This window comes from Poecilia formosa, unplaced genomic scaffold, assembly GCF_000485575.1.
Source record: "Poecilia formosa unplaced genomic scaffold, Poecilia_formosa-5.1.2 Scaffold116, whole genome shotgun sequence".
Classification (NCBI taxonomy): Eukaryota; Metazoa; Chordata; class Actinopteri; order Cyprinodontiformes; family Poeciliidae; genus Poecilia; species Poecilia formosa.
In genome coordinates this window covers 799,165-820,010 of record NW_006800055.1, presented here as the reverse complement: position 1 = coordinate 820,010, position 20,846 = coordinate 799,165, and the positions used below count along the sequence as shown (strand labels likewise).

General features: G+C 39.0%; 1 protein-coding gene across 2 annotated transcripts in view; it reads left to right on the top strand.

Annotated features, from left to right (window-relative positions):
- arid3a (AT-rich interactive domain 3A) overlaps window positions 1–20,846 on the top strand; it is an 80,538-nt gene that overhangs the window by 15,445 nt on the left and 44,247 nt on the right. The window lies entirely within an intron of this gene.

Genomic DNA, 20,846 nt, shown 5'->3' with positions numbered 1-20,846 from the left:
AACAGCAATTTTAGTGACTGAATCAGAGAAGTGAGAAGAAAATGTGGGATATTTACAAAATTACTACAATTTTATTATTTAAATTATTCTATAATATATTTACTTCTGTTCTCATTACATAATATTGCATTTATATGCTTTTTTTTTAACATTGTGCAGCAATATTACCTTGGATACAACAACAGATGAAAGGTCTGAGCAGAACATTAACCAAAATTAAATAAATTATTGAAAGGAAACATTATTCTTAATGTAACTTGCAGCATGTTGTCGTTTTGTAGTGGCTTTGGGAATAATTTCTGCTTTAAAGCTGAAGTATGTAACTTTTATAAAAATGTTTTTTTAAATATTTGTTAAAAGTTGTGACAGTATAACATGAGACAGATAATCTGTGAAAAGATCGATCTCTTCCTTGTGCTACTATCGCCGTTTGTAGAAATGCACCGCATCAAAAACAACCAATCAGAGCGAGGAGGAGGAGGGTCTTGGCGCAGTCAATCAACCTTGTGTCCGCGACGCTAAGTGTGCTAATGGCAGAGAAACAATTCGCAATTACAGGAAAACCATTTATCTCCCGTCGTCTGTGGTCATGCTAACCAGCCATAGCATTTAAAACAAGGAGGAGAAGGAAGAATTTGTGGTGAGCATGATTGACAGCACTAAGACCCGCCTCCTGCCTCTGATTGATTGTTTCTAGTTAGCGCCAGGAGAAGGCAGAGGAGCTTGATTTTTTTAAGATTATCTGTTTTATCCCAAACTGTCATAGTGACAATTTCAGCAAATATGTAAAAAAATATTTTTTTTATAAATGTACATGCTGCAGCTTTAAATTAAAACATTTTTTGTGCATATACCATATTATCATCTAATATTATGAAACTATTTAAGTTTTGTTATATTGCGAGAAGATCATCAATTTCTTGTTTTTATTTTTTATTATTATTTTTCTTTAAGGTTAAGGTTTGCACGAGACAGGAAAGAAAGCCTCTGTATATGTCTGACGCAGCAGCCCGACGGGGGACTCTCTATCTCTCCTCTCTCTCTCAAACTGGGTTTTCTGTTTTTTGCTGCTGTGTTGTTTTGCACGGAGGGTGCTCCTCACAGTCACTAAAGCAGATGGCTGGCTATAAAAAAACAGCCATATGTCAGCAAACAGAAAAGGAGCTCAATTTGTTCCTTGTTCCTTTGGTCAAAGAAAAATTACGTCTGCATTTGGAGGCGGCCTTGTCCAGCTGAGAGCTTTTAACAGAGACGGCGTTTCCCACATTTCTATGGTTAGAATGCCTTCACAAAGTGGAAACAAAACCATGGAGGAAGTCGTCTTTTATCTTCATATCCTCTCTTTATTTTCTGAGATCAAAGAAGGCCTCACAATGTATAACCTCACTTTTCTGCTTTGCTCTGGGTATTAAAAGCCTTATCGTTTCAGCCAAAACCTCGGTATAAATGTGCAAGAAGGACGGAAACTTTCATCCATTTAGCTGCCATATAAAACAACATGTAAAAGTTTGATAGGTTCTCTTATCTGCCATTAACTCCCTAAATCCTGTTGCTAATCATCACCTGGTTTTATAGTGAAAGAATAAACAAGTGGGCTTTTATTTGAAACGTGGCGCTGGATGAATCGTAAAAAAAAAAAGATGGTATTGCATTTAAAGCATCAGGAAATGTTGTGGGCAACATGTGCAATTTAAAAACCTTTGTTCTTGTTGACAGAGACGGAGTTTTCCGCAAGCAATGTTCATCAAGTTTATATGTAGGAAACTCACATTAGGCTTCTCACGCTACCACATCGCCAGAGCAAAGAGGAAGCAGCCAATTATGTTTAAGTCGAGATGCAGACTGAATGTGTTTAGCTTTTCTTTTTTTTTTTTTAATAAAACTGTCTCACAGTTTATCATCCGACAGTGTCAGTCAGTCAGAGCCTCACTTGTTGTTTTGTGTGGATTAAAAACGATTATGACAGCGGCGGCAGCGTTACGGTCAGGCACATCAAAAATATACATTTCAGAAAACATCTGCGCATAAATTCAGGAAGCTTGCAGAACGTGTGTGGTGGCGCAATGGAATTTGCACCATCTTGCATGTAGGAAATCATGATGCTTATGATGAGCAGTGGCATGAAACAAAGAGACCACTTCTGCTTCCCCCTGCACCGGAGAAGGCTCAACACAACAGCTTTGTTGTAATCACTTCTGTCTTTGAAATCACATTCATGAAACATGGAGGGGGAGTGAGGGCTTAAGTGGCGGGCGGCACTACTCTTGGCGCAAACATGGATTGCGTGACAAATCTCTTGAGTGACTAATTCAAGATATGAGTGATGCGTAATGTATATAGAGATGTTCCTGCATGATTCTCCCTCCCATTTTTTGTTTTCTGGAAAGTTAGGAGTAATTATTGGGTGTCTTTGCTTGGCTTTGCAGCTGCAGAGAGCAGTGCAGTTGTTTTGAGTCAAACCAGATCCAGTTAGGTAAGATGCTTTAATCCCGCTTACACTGGCGCTATTCTTCGTCCTGACAGCTGCTGATGTCCGCTTGTGCCTCCACCACCCGTGAAAGAATCCAGTGAATCAAAATTGAGTATCTGTCGGCTGGCTCACGGCGTTTTCTCCGTCGGTTGTCACTTCCTTCACCCTCTGAGGAAACGTACAAGTTTCACAGCTCTTCTTTCCTTGCGCAAGATTCCTCTAACATGTACGGCTATACCGTTGGGCGCCTTGAGGTTTTTTTTTTGGTCTGCTTTGAGCAGTTATTGTTTGTTGCTCAACTGGGCCAGACAGGCGTCTATAACACATGTCTTAATGCAACATCTGAAGGGTTTAGTAGCTGTTATCAGTGTCTGCTTTTAAGGAGGAGCAGAGCAGACCCCGGGATATCAGGATAAGTGTGAGCTCCAGGTATGCAGACCGCTTCTTATTCATTGAGCTACCAAGAAACCCAGCAGTTTGACTTGCATGTTTTGCAATATTTGATACATTTTCTTTTGTGCTGCTGCTCTCAAAGTTGCTTGACTTCTGTAAAACTTTTCAGCATAAAGGAAGAAGAAGCATTCAGTAATGTGGCGTGCCAGTGCGGTCTGTCACTTGTGATATGCTAAATTCCTCACGAAACACACGATCACCGATACTGTGTAAATATACAAGTCGATCTTCCAGTTCGGTCAGGGCGGTTTAATGTTACACTATCAGTTATTTTCCATTTGGCACACGCAAGTGACTTTATTAAAAGAAAAACGCCCGCATCGCAGTGGCGTCTGCTCAGAGAGCAACACCAGGATGTCTGTGAGGTGTTGCCTTTCATTATGTATCCACGACTATGTAAACATTAGATATGGAAAATAGATGATTTTCATGTGAATGGATGCATAGCGTCGCTAGAATTTTATTTGCAAGAAGGCAAGACCTTGAACCGGAGGCTGTTTATCCTCCTCTTCGACGTCTAGTCGTGAAGATTTTCTGAGTATCTCCAGTAAAAGCTGCTCACTACTTGGGGGGGGGGGGAAGAAAAATCACCCCCCTTCCTCTCATGAGACAAAATAATACCCTCATTGTAATGACGGGGTTTATTGTGTGCAAAGAGTGCTGCGGTGGTCACTTTTTAGGTAAGCTCAGCACGGTTTAATGTGGTGGTACTTTGAAGACTGGTATTACCTTGACGCTGTGCTGACTCCCAAGTATGTTTTATTCAAGGCCTGTCATGAATGTGGTCAGCTGTAAGTGCAAGCATCAGCTCTCAAAAGAGGACAAAAACATCGAAGACAAGAAGCCACATTTTGTCACATTAACTGGAATCTCATGAGTCAAAGAGGCGCATCANTCCTGTTGTGAAAAACTTTGGTAGTCATGGAAACTGAAAGGGGGGCCACAAATTACTCTTATAAAATTTTATTTGTTTTGAAACTGCAGTTGGCATGTTACGAGCGACGTGTCTATTAAGCAGCCGATGGGAGTTTGACTACCAAAGCAGATAGTCTGACTAATAAAAAAGCTGATACTCAGCAAAAAACATAGTACTCTGTTGAAAACTAAATGGTAAACTAAATTTAGTGGGTGGTTGTTTTATATTTTTGTTTAAGTAGGTGTATGAACACACATACACAACAGCTTTAAGGTACCATTATAATTGTGATCATCAATCAGTAACTTTAGCAGCAGTAGAAACTTTGTGTAAATAATGTGATAACATGAAACTAGACATGGGGCCCACTAGTTATTTCCATGGTATAATAAAACCACAGGTCTGCTGTAACACAAAGATTTAAAAGTAAATTATGCGCCTCGGAATACTATTTTTTTTTGTGTTGTTGTTTTTTAGGATTTCCAAACAGCTCATAGTTTAGCAACTGGTGTTTTTTAAACTTTCTCAAGCGTTTTGTGTTTTTCTTTTAATTATTTTATTGGTCAGAAAAAAAAAAGAGGAAGAGGAATAGATTTTGCAAATAAGATAAAAGACTTACTTTACTGAGCAGTGTTGGCTTTCTTGTGTGTTGTCACAGGAAAAAACATTCACACATCACTAATTACCTTAACTGTTGCAACCCAGAATGTGATCTTCATTTGATGCTGTTTCTTTTCTGGGCTTTTTTTAGTTACCCGGTGACACATGAGGTGCTGCTTGACCACATCTGTTTTCTAGTTTCTGGTGATTCGTCCTCTAGTTCTTCTTGTCGATACTGTGTTGTTGTCTCTCTTGACCTGGTCTTTTCTTGGAAGATGTCAAATCTAATTCCTATTCACGGAGACATATTGTGTAATAGTCCTGTTTATCAAAACAAGTCAAAGTTCTTCCTGGTGTCTTAAGTATGTGTTGATGTTTGTTCAATTCACGTCTCTGTTTGCACAATAAAATGTCGTTTTATGGGGTGAAATCCACCCGGCTTCCTGTCACAACAGACTCAGGCTGATCTCGACCGAAAAGGATGTTTGAAAAACGTTTGGAAGCCGAAAGTGTAGCATGCAAATAGAGCGCCGAGTTTGCCTCCGGGCACCACGGCTGAGTGAGCTGCAGTCAGTGGCAGTTTGCCACTAAACTGGTTAGTGGCTATGAATTAATGACAGGCAAACATGCAGGGACAAGACAGGCAGGTCTGTTTGTTTTCTTATGATCAAACTACACAATAATCCTTTACGGGGTTGTAGAGGTTGTTTTCTTTTAGGTTGTCACTGTTTAAGTTGCTTTCCAAAGCCTCTGGGTGTGGTAGGATTAGAACATTTCAATACAAACCCACCTGCAGATATCGGCTTGCACTGTGTTGCATTCAATGTGCGCATTCTTTTAGCACCCAAGCTGTCCTGCTAATAGAGAAAGTCGAGGCCAAGCGGTTTGGCTATCTGTCAGTTGTTCTCGTGCCAAAACCTACTTCTTTACTGCATGACACATACTGCTGGATTTCTGCTATTCATTCAGAAATAAGCGTGAGGAAACCTTAAGCTGTTTCATTCGAGGGGGAATCCCATGGAGGCTGACTGTGACGCAGGTGGGAGGAAGGCTGCAGAAGTTTCGGGATGCCCTGCAGTTCCTGAACCAGACTGCCACGGTGTGGGCTTTCCATACACGGTCCGCGGCTGCCTCTGGGTGCAGCGGCAGTCTGCCCAGATACCAGCACGCAGCTGCAGCATGCTGACACGTCCGTCAAACGTGGAACATTTGTGTTTTATATTTGTGTCAGCAGGCAGTGACAGCCGTCCTCCGGTAATCAAAGCTAATTTAATCAGATCCATTTCCCCCGTCAGCAGATAAAGATTTTTTTTATAGACGCCAGAGTGCCTGCACATAAAACTTTAACCCGCATTTTGCCCTTCAGCGGCAACCTTTATCCAGGATGTCTCCGAGTGTGACACGTACAGCTCTTTTATTTACGATTTCCACTCGTTCATCTTATCTGTAAAGACAAAAACAACACGATTGTTGAAGATCACAATGCAGTGACGCAATTGCAAAGCCGTATAAACTAACAAGTTGATCCAGTTTTTATGGTATTCAGTCAAGTGTTCAAACCCCCTACTCCACCTCTCCCTCACGAGATGAATCATCTTCATACCAACAGTCTGGAGTGTCAGCAGCAGCGCGTCCGACGCTGCAAGCCGTAACATGCAAGTCCTGCATCCAGAGTCGTAGTTTTTCACCACAAATTATCTTTTATTGCTGAAATTCACCTTAAAATCTCACACCACCACGTTAAGCACAGATGCAGCATTAAGTAGCTCAATTAAGTAGTGAGAGATTTACCAAAAAAACAAACTTTTTTAACTTTGTATTGTCTTTTCGAGACTATTTTCAACTAATATAATTGTAGTTGCATAATGATACAAATTAGCCCTCACAAACACAAATAAACCTTAATTTTGTACAGAACACTCCACACTGGAACTGGAAGATACTTTAAATATACAAAATAAAACACAAAAGCCAAATTAAAAAAATAATTGCTTAACTAAATAAAAAGTGCACACAACCAAAATCTTAATAAAATGGATTACAAGGTTTCTGTAAACATGATTACTCTTAAAAAAATATTAATAATCAGAAATCCAATAATCATTTATCATCATTTAAATTTATCATGCAATTACTTGATTAATCTCTTATTACAATATTTGCATTAAGATTATGAACTATTTTTAGAAAGGTTTCTTGTTTAAACAGGAAAAGAACAGAAGCTGAATTCAACAGGGAATGTACTTAATGTTCAAAACAAATGCAATCAGGTTTCCATAATTTGGTTATTTATTATTTTCTTGATTCTTTTGAATATGTTCTGTCTTTCCATACCGAGATTGAAAAACATACAGATTTTTACTATTTCTGCTTTCTTATTGCTCATTTTAATATCATAGAAAGACAACCTCACTTTACAAATGATCTTTTTCAATAAGGGAAAAAAATCTATCCAAATTAAGGCCTTAAATAGAAACTGTCTGACAATATGAAGTAGGCTAAAGGGGTTGGGGAAAAAAGCAAAGATCTAATCTGAATCAGGTAATCACAAACCTGAAACCGCTGTGAACTGTAAGGTGTGACGCTGGATTACGTGGTGATGATCTACAAAGAGGAGACGGTTTCAGAAGCAGCAGGAGTTCATGTGAGCAGACACACCACATGATTTGCAAAATCCGTCTGATCTGAGAAATATGTTGCTCAGCAACGTCTGATCAGATACTAGCATGTTGAGGACGATGATTTACTTGTATTTAAAGCAATGCGTGGATTTGAACAGCCTGAATGAGGATCTCAACATGAGCTCAGCTCGTCTTATACGTGATTGCTGTGAGTTGTAAACCCCCGGGGTTCCCTAATCACAGAATATGCTGTGTAAGGACACACAGCGCCTGATCACAGCGGATCAACTTATATGATGTAGACGAACAAAGTAATCCGCAACGGGAGGCTCGTGGATGAATGTTTGTTGTGGGCTAAAGTCACTGACATCTGTCAGTCTGTAACGCCTACAGGGACATTTCCAAGGCAAACATCTGTGAGAATCACTCCACAAATGGGGAATACATGAAAAAGTGGTAAAATTACAGTTTGATATGGTTATGGGATGGTCTGCGGTTGCTTTGCTGCTTCAGGTTGTGGATGACTTGCTAGAAGAGATGGAAATCCAACAGGAGAAAGCCAATCAACTGGAGCGTACTTGGGTTATGCAGCAAAGCACAGCTCCATGTACACCCAACATGTGACCTAGTCAAAGTCAGAACTTAAATTTAGGGATGCACCAATACAGATATCTGAGGTTTAGTAGCGGCCAATTCGGATCAGATACAGAAAAACAGCTTAAAATACACTGAATTACAAATTTATTAGGTAACTACGCCACAGTTCAGTACACCAAGGGCTTCATAAGGTTGATCAAACATATAAAAACAACTTTAATTTGTTCACACAGTGAGTCAGCACAATTAAGATTATAACAGCCATTGTAAAATAAGCAATACAGAAACTGAAACAAAAACTATAGGCTGTCTACTTTGGTCAAACATGTAAAAATAAAGTTTCTTTCAAACAGTTCAGATGGTCAATTAATAATTCTTAGTTTAATGTAAAATAAATAATAAAGCATTTCTCAAAGCACAAAGCATAGAATTAGACTGAATAGATCTGTCCTTATAGATTGGAAACATACCAAATCTAGAGGGGTTTTTTTTCAATATTGGAACCGATACAGATATTAATATTGGATTGGTGCATTCCTACTTAAATACAAATAAAATTCTGTAGCATTGGGGGTAAACAGACCGTTCATGCTTAAAAAAACTCTAATTTGGCTGAATTAAAACTGTTCTATGAGAAGAACAGGTCCAAATTCCCCCAAGAAGATGTAAATGACTCATTGTCAGTTATTGTGACCACTTGAGTGCGGTTGCTGCTGCCAAGGTTGCCTTCAGCTGAGAGGCATTTACTGCATCACATCAAACCACTTTGGTATCATTTTTTTTTTCTTTGCAAACTTAACAATTTGAAACTTTAGTCTGGATGTCTTTGTTTGATAGCATTTTTATCTTTATGACCTCAAACACGTTTGACTGAAACAAGAGTAAAATGCATTAGGAGTAGAGCTGGACGACAAAGGTGAAAAACGTATCACCATACAAGGGTTTTAGTCGATATCGATAATTATTCAATCGGTTTTTTTTGTTTTAAAAATTTTAAATACTGTCAAACTGGCGATGTAGCACGTCCTCTTTTATCCACGTGTTTTTTATTTTTAAGCAATTATAAGACATGGTGGTGAAACCTTGAACTGCTACTGCGCCAGTTACTCAACAGGTTGTTGCTAGGTAACCAAAGAATGGTTGAGTTGCTAGGTAACCAAAGAATGGTTGAGTTAAAGTTACTCCCTAATCTGTTCCGGAAACTCAATCAGGATTTATTTTTTAAACATCAACTAAGTGTAACATATTTATCTATATAAAGTAAAATACTACTTGTTATGAGGATCTATTTTCCAAGAGAATGTTATAATTTTCTGAATGACTAAAGACTAGAGGAAAAAAAAAACCCTCCCTAGAAGTATTTATTTTAGCACATGCGTAAATTAGCCGCAGTTAGCCATGAGACGTTGAGCGGCTAAAGCCTTTCCTCCGCCTACATCCCCCAGAATGCTGTGCGGTTCAGGATCAGAGTTGAGAGAAATTATTGAATATTCTGTCAGACATATTTTCTGTTGATATTGATCTCATGTCTATCACAATACACATTGTTATTGATTTATTGTCCAGCCCTAGTTAAGGAGGCAAATCATTTTTCACATCTTTCTAATCAAAGAAGGAAGGCAGGACAACAATTCAGCAGGAGTGAATCTTTGTTTGCTCACACCAAGGCGAACCTCAGAATAATGACGGCAGCGGTTTGCAATGGTGACTCGCATCGGTCTCTCTAAGAATGGGCTGTGAGCTGCCGTCACATGAGATTTATGTTTGCTCCCATAATGCTTGTGTCTCCATGTCAAGACTTTATGTGCATTTGTAACATGGCAAGGTCAATATCCACCAGCAAGCTGGCCTACATAATGGTTCTCCTTTCAGCTGAATCAGCAGAGATTTTTTGTTTCTATATGAACATCCAGACAATGGCTGAAGAAGTGCTTTCATGTCCAGAAGACAAACTAGCTTTCTGTTGATCAGTTTTTCTTCGTCAATAGATGTCCAGTTGTGCCTAGATCCCCAAACTTTTAATTGTGGACAGTTCTGGGTTCAGTCTTGCTAACATCTTACTCAGAGTTAATTTCTCCGAATTGGATTAGACAACGATGTCAAACTCATTTTCATTTTGGACCAAATCAAGATTGAGTGTTCTTACAGGGCCAGTCGTGCCAGAATGTGCTGATAAAACCCATTAACAAATTGTTAAAATACTGATAAATACCCATCTTTGCATTTTATAAGTCCTTTAAATTCAATGTTTTTTCACTTTGTTCAATTCCTTCAGGATTTTGAGATGGATTTTGTGATTTTTTTTTTTGCAATTAAAATCACAAATATATAAATAGTTTCAAGGAGTTTTGCAAGACTTGCACTTATGTATGACGTTAATTGACGTAATTGTCGATCACGGGCGTACTAATCACTTGACATCAAATAAGGCTGAGGCAGCAGTGTTGTAAAAGTACTTAATACTTCCAGCTTACAGGTGGAAGTTAGTGGTCAGTAAACCCAATGTTTGTGATCATTTTTGCGAAAATTTGCAAAAAGCTTACAGTTGTGCATTAGCAGGAACAAATGTGGGAATCTGAATCGATCACAGAAAACTGGATGGACTGATTGGTCTTGAGAGCCACACCTAAAGCTACGGTGGGCCACATTTGGGCCCGTGGCCTTGAGTTTGACACATGTGGATTGGAGAATCCAGTGTGTCTTTCCAAGTGAAATACAAAATGAAAACTCTTAAATCCGGCGCTCTGTATATTTCTGTGTAGAGTTGGCGCATTCAGCCCATTCACGTGGTCAGCAGCGACGGCACAAATCTCTGTTTGGTCCCTGTTGCTCAGGTGGTGCGAGTCAGCTGCTTGATATATGGCTGCTGGGAAGCAGATCGCTGGATTATTTTTTGTTATATGCCTCCTTAATTTATAGCATGGCTGGGGCTAATCAGATTTGGTTTGCTGTATTGCCTTGCCTGGCTGGAGGAGGTCAGTGGAAAATGCGTGACCAGCCTGTGCGACACTTCCTCAATGATCTTGTTGTTGGTGTAGTGGGGCTCAATGGAGCCTGTGTTACTGCCTTACTTGGTAATACTGCAAGGAATGTGAGAGAGGGATTCATAATCAAGACCAGCACCACTGAGCAATGTTTTGCTTCTATGATCTTTGAGCCGATTTTTTATACCAAACGCAGGAATTGATCATAAAAATCATAAAAATTGATCATAAAAATCTTCCTTTGTTCCTAATTCTAGTCACTTTGGACACTAATGGGTTAAACCTACATATTAAATAAAGAAACGTACATGTTTACAACAATTCATTCATTTTTTATAAGTAACTACTTTACTGTTTGTAAAGGAAGATGATTATTTTTCTTCCTCACACTCTGAAGTTTTACAACAAATCATCTGAGGTAAATTTTTCTGTCTGTGTGATGTAATGAATGAATAATGATGTAATGATGTGATGTAATAAATAAAAACAAAATAAATGATTTCAAACTAGAAATTTTTTGTTAGTTTAAAGCTCCCCTTCAGTTGTTTGATGATAAATAAACATTTTTGCGCTCTTATGTTCTTCAGCCAGATTTTCCTTTCTAAGATAGAAATAAAAATGTAAAGAAATAAGTCTTATAGAGAATCTATGATGTCATTTCTTCTGAGTTTCTTCCAGCTGCTACAATTAAACCACAGTTTCTTTAAAAAGCTGAAAAATAATTAATTTAGTGAATTAAAAGTTGGTATTTCATATTTTCCAGGCAAATAGTTTCAATTTACAGCAAAAAAAAGTAATTATGTTACGTACAGTTGTTATGAAAATCTTGCATATACTAAAAATAATAAGAAATTTGTCTTTGCATCAGACCTTAAAATGATCCTTCACTATGTCACCACAATGCTTCTCCATGATGCCGTTTGCCATCGTTCTTTGGAGAGCTTTACTCAGTTTCAAGGATTTTATTACACAAGCTTGAATTTAAATTCAAAAATACTTTATTAATCCCAAAGGAAAATTAGATGTTGTTGAAACTCAATACAATGAGTCAAAACACCGAAGGTTTGCTTTCAATGAGGGAACGACATCGTAAAGCTCAAAAAAGTTAATTTTCCTTCATACCGCCCCTTTAATCAAATGTTTAATAAAATGTTCTTCAAGCTCAGTGTGAATAAAGTGTTTTACAGAGAAAAACAGTAAAACATTCCTTAGAGTGAAACAATAACAATCAAGTAACATCAAAATGAAAAAAAACAAGTAAAATGTAAAAACTACCTACAAAATAACCCAAATAACAGACATTTCAAAACCTCAAAGTGTCAATAAATCTGACAGAAACAACAAGCTAAATGTAGGCATTGAATATTTCAGTTCCAAAAGGAGAAGATGAGTTTGTTGATAGCACTGACCTGGCACCAGTATAAAGGCGTACCAGTCGTTTCAAAACACAAAATGTTTTCTTCCATGTTTTTCTTTTGTTCATCAACAGTTATTTCAAAAAGGGAAGCATATTCGGGTTTTCACACAAGCTTTTGGATACGGTAATTAACAAACTTTAAAGCCCACCTTAGACACAACTGCTTCCTTATGTGACGCAGCAAAAAAAAAAAAAGAACAATTCCCACCAAGCTGCCTATTAGAAAGACTCAACTTGTTCAAACAAAGGAAATATAAATAACACGGTTCTCAAAGAGAGAATATCTTCTGGTGCAACCACAAAAACAAATGTTGTGAGGATCCTGGACAGATTTCGTAAAAAAAAAAAAAAAAAAATTGCAGATCACAGTGAAATTTATCCTAAACATCAACTGAAAGGCCAGTCAATGAGGATGAAGCCCACAGGCTCATAGAAAAGGTGAAACCCGACTCGGTTCCACCAGTTCTGTTTGGAGAAATGGGCCAAAGCTCCAACAAACTACTGCAAGAAGCTTTTTAACTCTTCCAGACCGAACGGATGGGCGACAATCCAGCCACATTTGCAGTACCGTAATTCCACCACACGTTGTGCTCTCCAGTAAATATCAGGTTATTACGGTAATTTCACTCCCGCAGCAGCAGGGAGTGAAATTAATCTGAGAGGGACTCTTTTACTAGACGGTAAATTGCGAAAATAACTTGCTAGACATTGAAAGTTCCAGTTGTTATGGATAAATGGGCAAATATATATACTCACAGGACCTTTAAAGAACTGCGTACAATATATCCTGGATATAAAATATCCAGGTCTCTGGTACATAGAAATAATTTTGCGCATCCAATCTCCACTTTGGTTGCAATCTTTATAAGTAATTAGACTTTTCGTGTGGATTAGATGCCTAAACGCATTAAAATTTAGTTTCCCAGATATCTGGCTATGTATGGACTTGGCTTCACACTATGCAACAGAAACGGTCTTTTTTTTATTTATTGCATGTAAATATTTGGTTTCAAGTATCCATGAAAGGTCTGCTGCACTTAACTGAATGATAGAAATGATCTTAATCACCCAGATCTACATTGGTGCAAATAATGACAAGTCAGTTTTGCTAAGGGGTAGTAAAATCATTGTTACGACAGCTTACTTTAAAGAATGACAGAGCCAGTACCGCCCACAGAAACTCATTACGAACCTGCTGAAATCCAGGGGAAAGCGTTACAGTGTCACCCACATTGATCTACATGAACAGCCGAGGCGCCAGAGATGAAGCTGAACACTGGATTACCACTGTAAGGATCAGACTCTGTGATTTTCAGTCAACCAGAACAGACGTTTCATTTTAATGCATAGTTTCAGGTCTCACCCAGACCTCACCCAGCTTGTCTCAGACCGCACGGCTTGATCAGGCAACGAGACGGGTTCTTCTCTCACTGCATGAAAAAGCATCAAGCTGCTTTTTTATCCTCCTCAAGCTGAATCGCTAAATAATAGCTGCAATGAAAACAGTAAAGCCAGCGGCAGCAATGCATGACTTTCTCCTTTAGTGTTTTCGGTTTTGTATTGCTTGGAGTAACAAAGCATGTGGAAAGATCAAGACACCGAGGATTATGACGTCCACAGTCTTTGCATGCGGCCGCTCTTATATGCAGCTATATGTGTGTATGGCGGTGTGTGTCTCTTTATCTCATTTGGAATTAGACCCTTAGCTCTCGCTCTTATCACTCTGCCCTGTTTGCTCAGACCTCGCAATCTTCCACTTCTCAAATGTGGGTTTAGAAAAAAAGAGGATTAACCCATTAGCTCTTGTCGTTTCTACTTTATCCTTGATTCGGCCAACTGCTGAAGTTTCTATGCCAGTTCCTCCGCCTGCCACATTCTCCGACAGGTGGTCTCCAGTTAGCCACCTAATGAGGCCTTTAAACGAGCCCTGAGGTCTGATTAATACTCACTGCTGTTATTTGAGGTATTGCTCCTCTTTTTGTGTTGTTTAAAAACAAGACGTGATGTGAACTTCTTGAATCGATGACAGGTAAGGAGCTTGTGCACTGATTGGTAATTAGGGCAAACTGGGAGGTCTCTAACTTAAGGAGATGTCGTTAATACCTCTGTGCAGGTAGGCTGCTGGAGGTGAAAGTGTAAGCAACAAAATGTGGCTTGAAATGGGAAAAATTAAATTTTGATGTGATGATTTAATCAGAAAACTGCATCTGGATGGAGTCTCACTGGCTGGGGGCCAATAAACAGCAATTTTAGTGACTGAATCAGAGAAGTGAGAAGAAAATGTGGGATATTTACAAAATTACTACAATTTTATTATTTAAATTATTCTATAATATATTTACTTCTGTTCTCATTACATAATATTACATTTATATGCTTTTTTTAACATTGTGCAGCAATATTACCTTGGATACAACAACAGATGAAAGGTTTGAGCAGAACATTAGGCTGATCAATTAACCAAAATTAAATAAATTATTGAAAGGAAACATTATTCTTAATGTAACTTGCAGCATGTTGTCGTTTTGTAGTGGCGTTGGGAATAATTTCTGCTTTAAAGCTGAAGTATGTAACTTTTATAAAAATGTTTTTTTAAATATTTGTTAAAAGTTGTGACAGTATAACATGAGACAGATAATCTGTGAAAAGATCGATCTCTTCCTTGTGCTACTATCGCCGTTTGTAGAAATGCACCGCATCAAAAACAACCAATCAGAGCGAGGAGGAGGAGGGTCTTGGCGCAGTCAATCAACCTTGTGTCCGCGACGCTAAGTGTGCTAATGGCAGAGAAACAATTCGCAATTACAGGAAAACCATTTATCTCCCGTCGTCTGTGGTCATGCTAACCAGCCATAGCATTTAAAACAAGGAGGAGAAGGAAGAATTTGTGGTGAGCATGATTGACAGCACTAAGACCCGCCTCCTGCCTCTGATTGATTGTTTCTAGTTAGCACCAGGAGAAGGCAGAGGAGCTTGATTTTTTTAAGATTATCTGTTTTATCCCAAACTGTCATAGTGACAATTTCAGCAAATATGTAAAAAAATATTTTTTTTATAAATGTACATGCTGCAGCTTTAAATTAAAACATTTTTTGTGCATATACCATATTATCATCTAATATTATGAAACTATTTAAGTTTTGTTATATTGCGAGAAGATCATCAATTTCTTGTTTTTATTTTTTATTATTATTTTTCTTTAAGGTTAAGGTTTGCACGAGACAGGAAAGAAAGCCTCTGTATATGTCTGACGCAGCAGCCCGACGGGGGACTCTCTATCTCTCCTCTCTCTCTCAAACTGGGTTTTCTGTTTTTTGCTGCTGTGTTGTTTTGCACGGAGGGTGCTCCTCACAGTCACTAAAGCAGATGGCTGGCTATAAAAAAACAGCCATATGTCAGCAAACAGAAAAGGAGCTCAATTTGTTCCTTGTTCCTTTGGTCAAAGAAAAATTACGTCTGCATTTGGAGGCGGCCTTGTCCAGCTGAGAGCTTTTAACAGAGACGGCGTTTCCCACATTTCTATGGTTAGAATGCCTTCACAAAGTGGAAACAAAACCATGGAGGAAGTCGTCTTTTATCTTCATATCCTCTCTTTATTTTCTGAGATCAAAGAAGGCCTCACAATGTATAACCTCACTTTTCTGCTTTGCTCTGGGTATTAAAAGCCTTATCGTTTCAGCCAAAACCTCGGTATAAATGTGCAAGAAGGACGGAAACTTTCATCCATTTAGCTGCCATATAAAACAACATGTAAAAGTTTGATAGGTTCTCTTATCTGCCATTAACTCCCTAAATCCTGTTGCTAATCATCACCTGGTTTTATAGTGAAAGAATAAACAAGTGGGCTTTTATTTGAAACGTGGCGCTGGATGAATCGTAAAAAAATAAAGATGGTATTGCATTTAAAGCATCAGGAAATGTTGTGGGCAACATGTGCAATTTAAAAACCTTTGTTCTTGTTGACAGAGACGGAGTTTTCCGCAAGCAATGTTCATCAAGTTTATATGTAGGAAACTCACATTAGGCTTCTCACGCTACCACATCGCCAGAGCAAAGAGGAAGCAGCCAATTATGTTTAAGTCGAGATGCAGACTGAATGTGTTTAGCTTTTCTTTTTTTTTAATAAAACTGTCTCACAGTTTAACATCCGACAGTGTCAGTCAGTCAGAGCCTCACTTGTTGTTTTGTGTGGATTAAAAACGATTATGACAGCGGCGGCAGCGTTACGGTCAGGCACATCAAAAATATACATTTCAGAAAACATCTGCGCATAAATTCAGGAAGCTTGCAGAACGTGTGTGGTGGCGCAATGGAATTTGCACCATCTTGCATGTAGGAAATCATGATGCTTATGATGAGCAGTGGCATGAAACAAAGAGACCACTTCTGCTTCCCCCTGCACCGGAGAAGGCTCAACACAACAGCTTTGTTGTAATCACTTCTGTCTTTGAAATCACATTCATGAAACATGGAGGGGGAGTGAGGGCTTAAGTGGCGGGTGGCACTACTCTTGGCGCAAACATGGATTGCGTGACAAATCTCTTGAGTGACTAATTCAAGATATGAGTGATGCGTAATGTATATAGAGATGTTCCTGCATGATTCTCCCTCCCATTTTTTGTTTTCTGGAAAGTTAGGAGTAATTATTGGGTGTCTTTGCTTGGCTTTGCAGCTGCAGAGAGCAGTGCAGTTGTTTTGAGTCAAACCAGATCCAGTTAGGTAAGATGCTTTAATCCCGCTTACACTGGCGCTATTCTTCGTCCTGACAGCTGCTGATGTCCGCTTGTGCCTCCACCACCCGTGAAAGAATCCAGTGAATCAAAATTGAGTATCTGTCGGCTGGCTCACGGCGTTTTCTCCGTCGGTTGTCACTTCCTTCACCCTCTGAGGAAACGTACAAGTTTCACAGCTCTTCTTTCCTTGCGCAAGATTCCTCTAACATGTACGGCTATACCGTTGGGCGCCTTGAGGTTTTTTTTTTGGTCTGCTTTGAGCAGTTATTGTTTGTTGCTCAACTGGGCCAGACAGGCGTCTATAACACATGTCTTAATGCAACATCTGAAGGGTTTAGTAGCTGTTATGAGTGTCTGCTTTTAAGGAGGAGCAGAGCAGACCCCGGGATATCAGGATAAGGGTGAGCTCCAGGTATGCAGACCGCTTCTTATTCATTGAGCTACCAAGAAACCCAGCAGTTTGACTTGCATGTTTTGCAATATTTGATACATTTTCTTTTGAGCTGCTGCTCTCAAAGTTGCTTGACTTCTGTAAAACTTTTCAGCATAAAGGAAGAAGAAGCATTCAGTAATGTGGCGTGCCAGTGCGGTCTGTCACTTGTGATATGCTAAATTCCTCACGAAACACACGATCACCGATACTGTGTAAATATACAAGTCGATCTTCCAGTTCGGTCAGGGCGGTTTAATGTTACACTATCAGTTATTTTCCATTTGGCACACGCAAGTGACTTTATTAAAAGAAAAACGCCCACATCGCAGTGGCGTCTGCTCAGAGAGCAACACCAGGATGTCTGTGAGGTGTTGCCTTTCATTATGTATCCACGACTATGTAAACACTAGATATGGAAAATAGATGATTTTCATGTGAATGGATGCATAGCGTCGCTAGAATTTTATTTGCAAGAAGGCAAGACCTTGAACCGGAGGCTGTTTATCCTCCTCTTCGACGTCTAGTCGTGAAGATTTTCTGAGTATCTCCAGTAAAAGCTGCTCACTACTTGGGGGGGGGGGGAAGAAAAATCACCCCCCTTCCTCTCATGAGACAAAATAATACCCTCATTGTAATGACGGGGTTTATTGTGTGCAAAGAGTGCTGCGGTGGTCACTTTTTAGGTAAGCTCAGCACGGTTTAATGTGGTGGTACTTTGAAGACTGGTATTACCTTGACGCTGTGCTGACTCCCAAGTATGTTTTATTCAAGGCCTGTCATGAATGTGGTCAGCTGTAAGTGCAAGCATCAGCTCTCAAAAGAGGACAAAAACATCGAAGACAAGAAGCCACATTTTGTCACATTAACTGGAATCTCATGAGTCAAAGAGGCGCATCATTTATTGCATTTATTTGTAATAAATGCAAGCATTTATTACAAATAAATTGAAACGTGCGTATTTTAGCAATAATGATTATTCTGGTGATTCATTTGTTTTTTTAAAAAACTGCAGATTTTTTTTTATTTAACTTCTTAAACCTTTTTTATACAATGTGAGAAGTGAATAAATTTAATAAATTTTTTTTTAATTAATGAACATTTTATTGCCTAAAATGCGAATGACAGGATTCCTTTAGCGAACGTCTGATCGTCTGCAGCAGAGAAGAAAAAAAAGAAAAACTCCTAACATAAACATGTGAAAAGCGCAGCGCTTTCTGCTCGATTTAACATCAATAAGGCGTAGGGCTGATCTGGTGATTTATTAGTTGGATTAACCAGCTTAAAACTGGACAGCAAATGGTGCTTAACGTGATATTTTCTTTTGTAGAAGCAGGGGAAGCTAAACCTAAGTAAATAATTAAATATGCTCTGGGAAGAACGTATTTATAGATGTTTATTTTACATGCTTAAGTGCAAAATGCATAATTGTTTGTTTTTTTTACAGTTTTGGCTTAATTACTGCTCTAAGTATGTTGTTTTTTCAGTAAATGTTCGTTTTTTAGAGCCTGTATATTCCAGTTAACGATTAATCAATTGCTAAATTAGTTGATGATTGTTTCAATACTTGATTCATCACAATTAATTGCTTCAGCGCTAGTGACATGCACTAAGCTAGCATACTTAGCCTAAGCCTAAGTTTGCTAACATCTTAAGACTTCAATCCCAGTCTTAGCCACTGCTAAGACTGGTGAAATGGTGTTTCTCCGTCCTCTTAATGTTTATTTTACACCAAAAAAAAAAAAGAAATCTCAGTTCAGTTCTCATCTGATCAGAAGCTTTTAGCATCATGTAAATGGGACTTCTAACGACTTCCTATAAATGTTGTCATTTCCCTATAAATGGGTTTCTTTAGACTGCAAAACAAAGGGTGCATTCATACCAGCTCTACTTAATCCGTTTTAATTAAACTCCAATTCATTTGTCCGGAAAGTCCAGTTTGTTTTGGGACGTCTGAATGTGGACTTGAACTCTGGCTCTGTCTCGGTTTGGTTTAAGTGAACTCTTGTTTCATTTACAATGCATATCTGAACGCCAACTGGGCCTGAAACCACTCTAAAAGCAGGAAGTGAACAATTTACCCAAGACATTCTGGGTAATTCAACCTAAACAAACTTGCAATTTAGCGCTAGAGGGAGAAATGACTTGTTGTCTTTAGCCACTTAAGTGTCTCCTTCAGTGGTTTTTGGTGCAGCGCCCCCACAGGTGAGGAGGGGAACAGGTTTTTCAACTGGATCGTTTGACAGTGCAGTGTGAAAATGAACTGCGCCAGATAAAAATGTAAACGTTGCAATTTTGGTCCCCAGTAGAACTGAATCTACTGCACTAATGTCCTCTAAGGCCACACTTTTAAGATTTTAATTTGTAAAATCTGTTTCACTTTACATTTATTTGACTAAGCACATCTAGTAAAATGCCGTAAGGTTTATGGTTCTGATGTGATGAAGTGGAAACATATGAATACTTTTGATCCTAGGTACAAATTTCAAACATTGGCTTCAGAGCTGCTTATAATAACAACACAAACGAAACAATACCTTTATAATATTCTCTCAAATCCAGGGTGCGCTCAGAAAAACGGTGCGAATCCTGATCGCTCTCTGTGTAAAATCGCTGCCTGCGAAAGTCTGTGTCTACCTTTATTAGTCAGCAGGGCTGAATGAGCGGTGCTGCACAGTCACCGCCAGCTCCAGTCATGACTGGTACTCCTGCACGTCCAGCACCTGCGCTCAAATTTAATTTCCCCGCGTGCTGTTGACTTTTGAGTGCAGCCCTTATCTGTATCCGACTGATCTAGCCGCAGACTGGTTGTGCTGCAAGCGCTTAGCAATAGGGATTTTTTAAAAAGGAATATTCCTAGAAGATTGGAACAGAGGCTGTTTTGCATACCTGGACCTTTTCTGAAGCAGGTGTGCTGGCGACTGTTGCCACCTACACATGTTGCAGAAAAACTCCCCACTGTGTGTCACTCACAGGCGAAAACAGGGGTAGGGGGAAACACAGCAGTTAAAAATGAGTGAGCTGCGGGGCCTTTGAGGAAAGTTGAGACAATATTGCCCAGATGCGGTTGCAGTTTTGTGTCTGCGTTGACTGGAAGCTTATCTAAAATTCAGTCCAACCAGGTGAGAAAAACGACAGTTCTTCCTGTGATTTCACTTCCTCTCGTTCTTTTTTTTTTTGAATCGTTCGGCCCTCTGCGAGCGACTCGCCCGTTCAGTTTCTGGTGTGAGTAATCCTGCACACACTGCATGACAGATGTTATCTCTGGGCCTCTGCGTATGCGTCACAGGGACTTTGCTTTGAAACCTGGGTTTTGTGTGTGAAATTAAGCGTTTTTTCCTCAGTCACATTTTCTCAACTTGTGATTGGGCTTCATTGAGACGCAGTACTTTCTTGGCTGCTGCAGGTTGGAGCTTTAAAAATGATTAATCAAGCAGCTTGGAAATGTGCTGGACTTTTTCCTTGCAGCGTCACCCATTAACTTCATTTCCCTGCAATGTTTATACGATGTGCTGATTGCAAAACAAGGAGCAAGCACAATAAAAGTCCTCAATTTTTCCATTATGCTTGCAACTAATGATTATTTTAGTAATTGATTATTATATTAATTTTAGATACAAAAAAA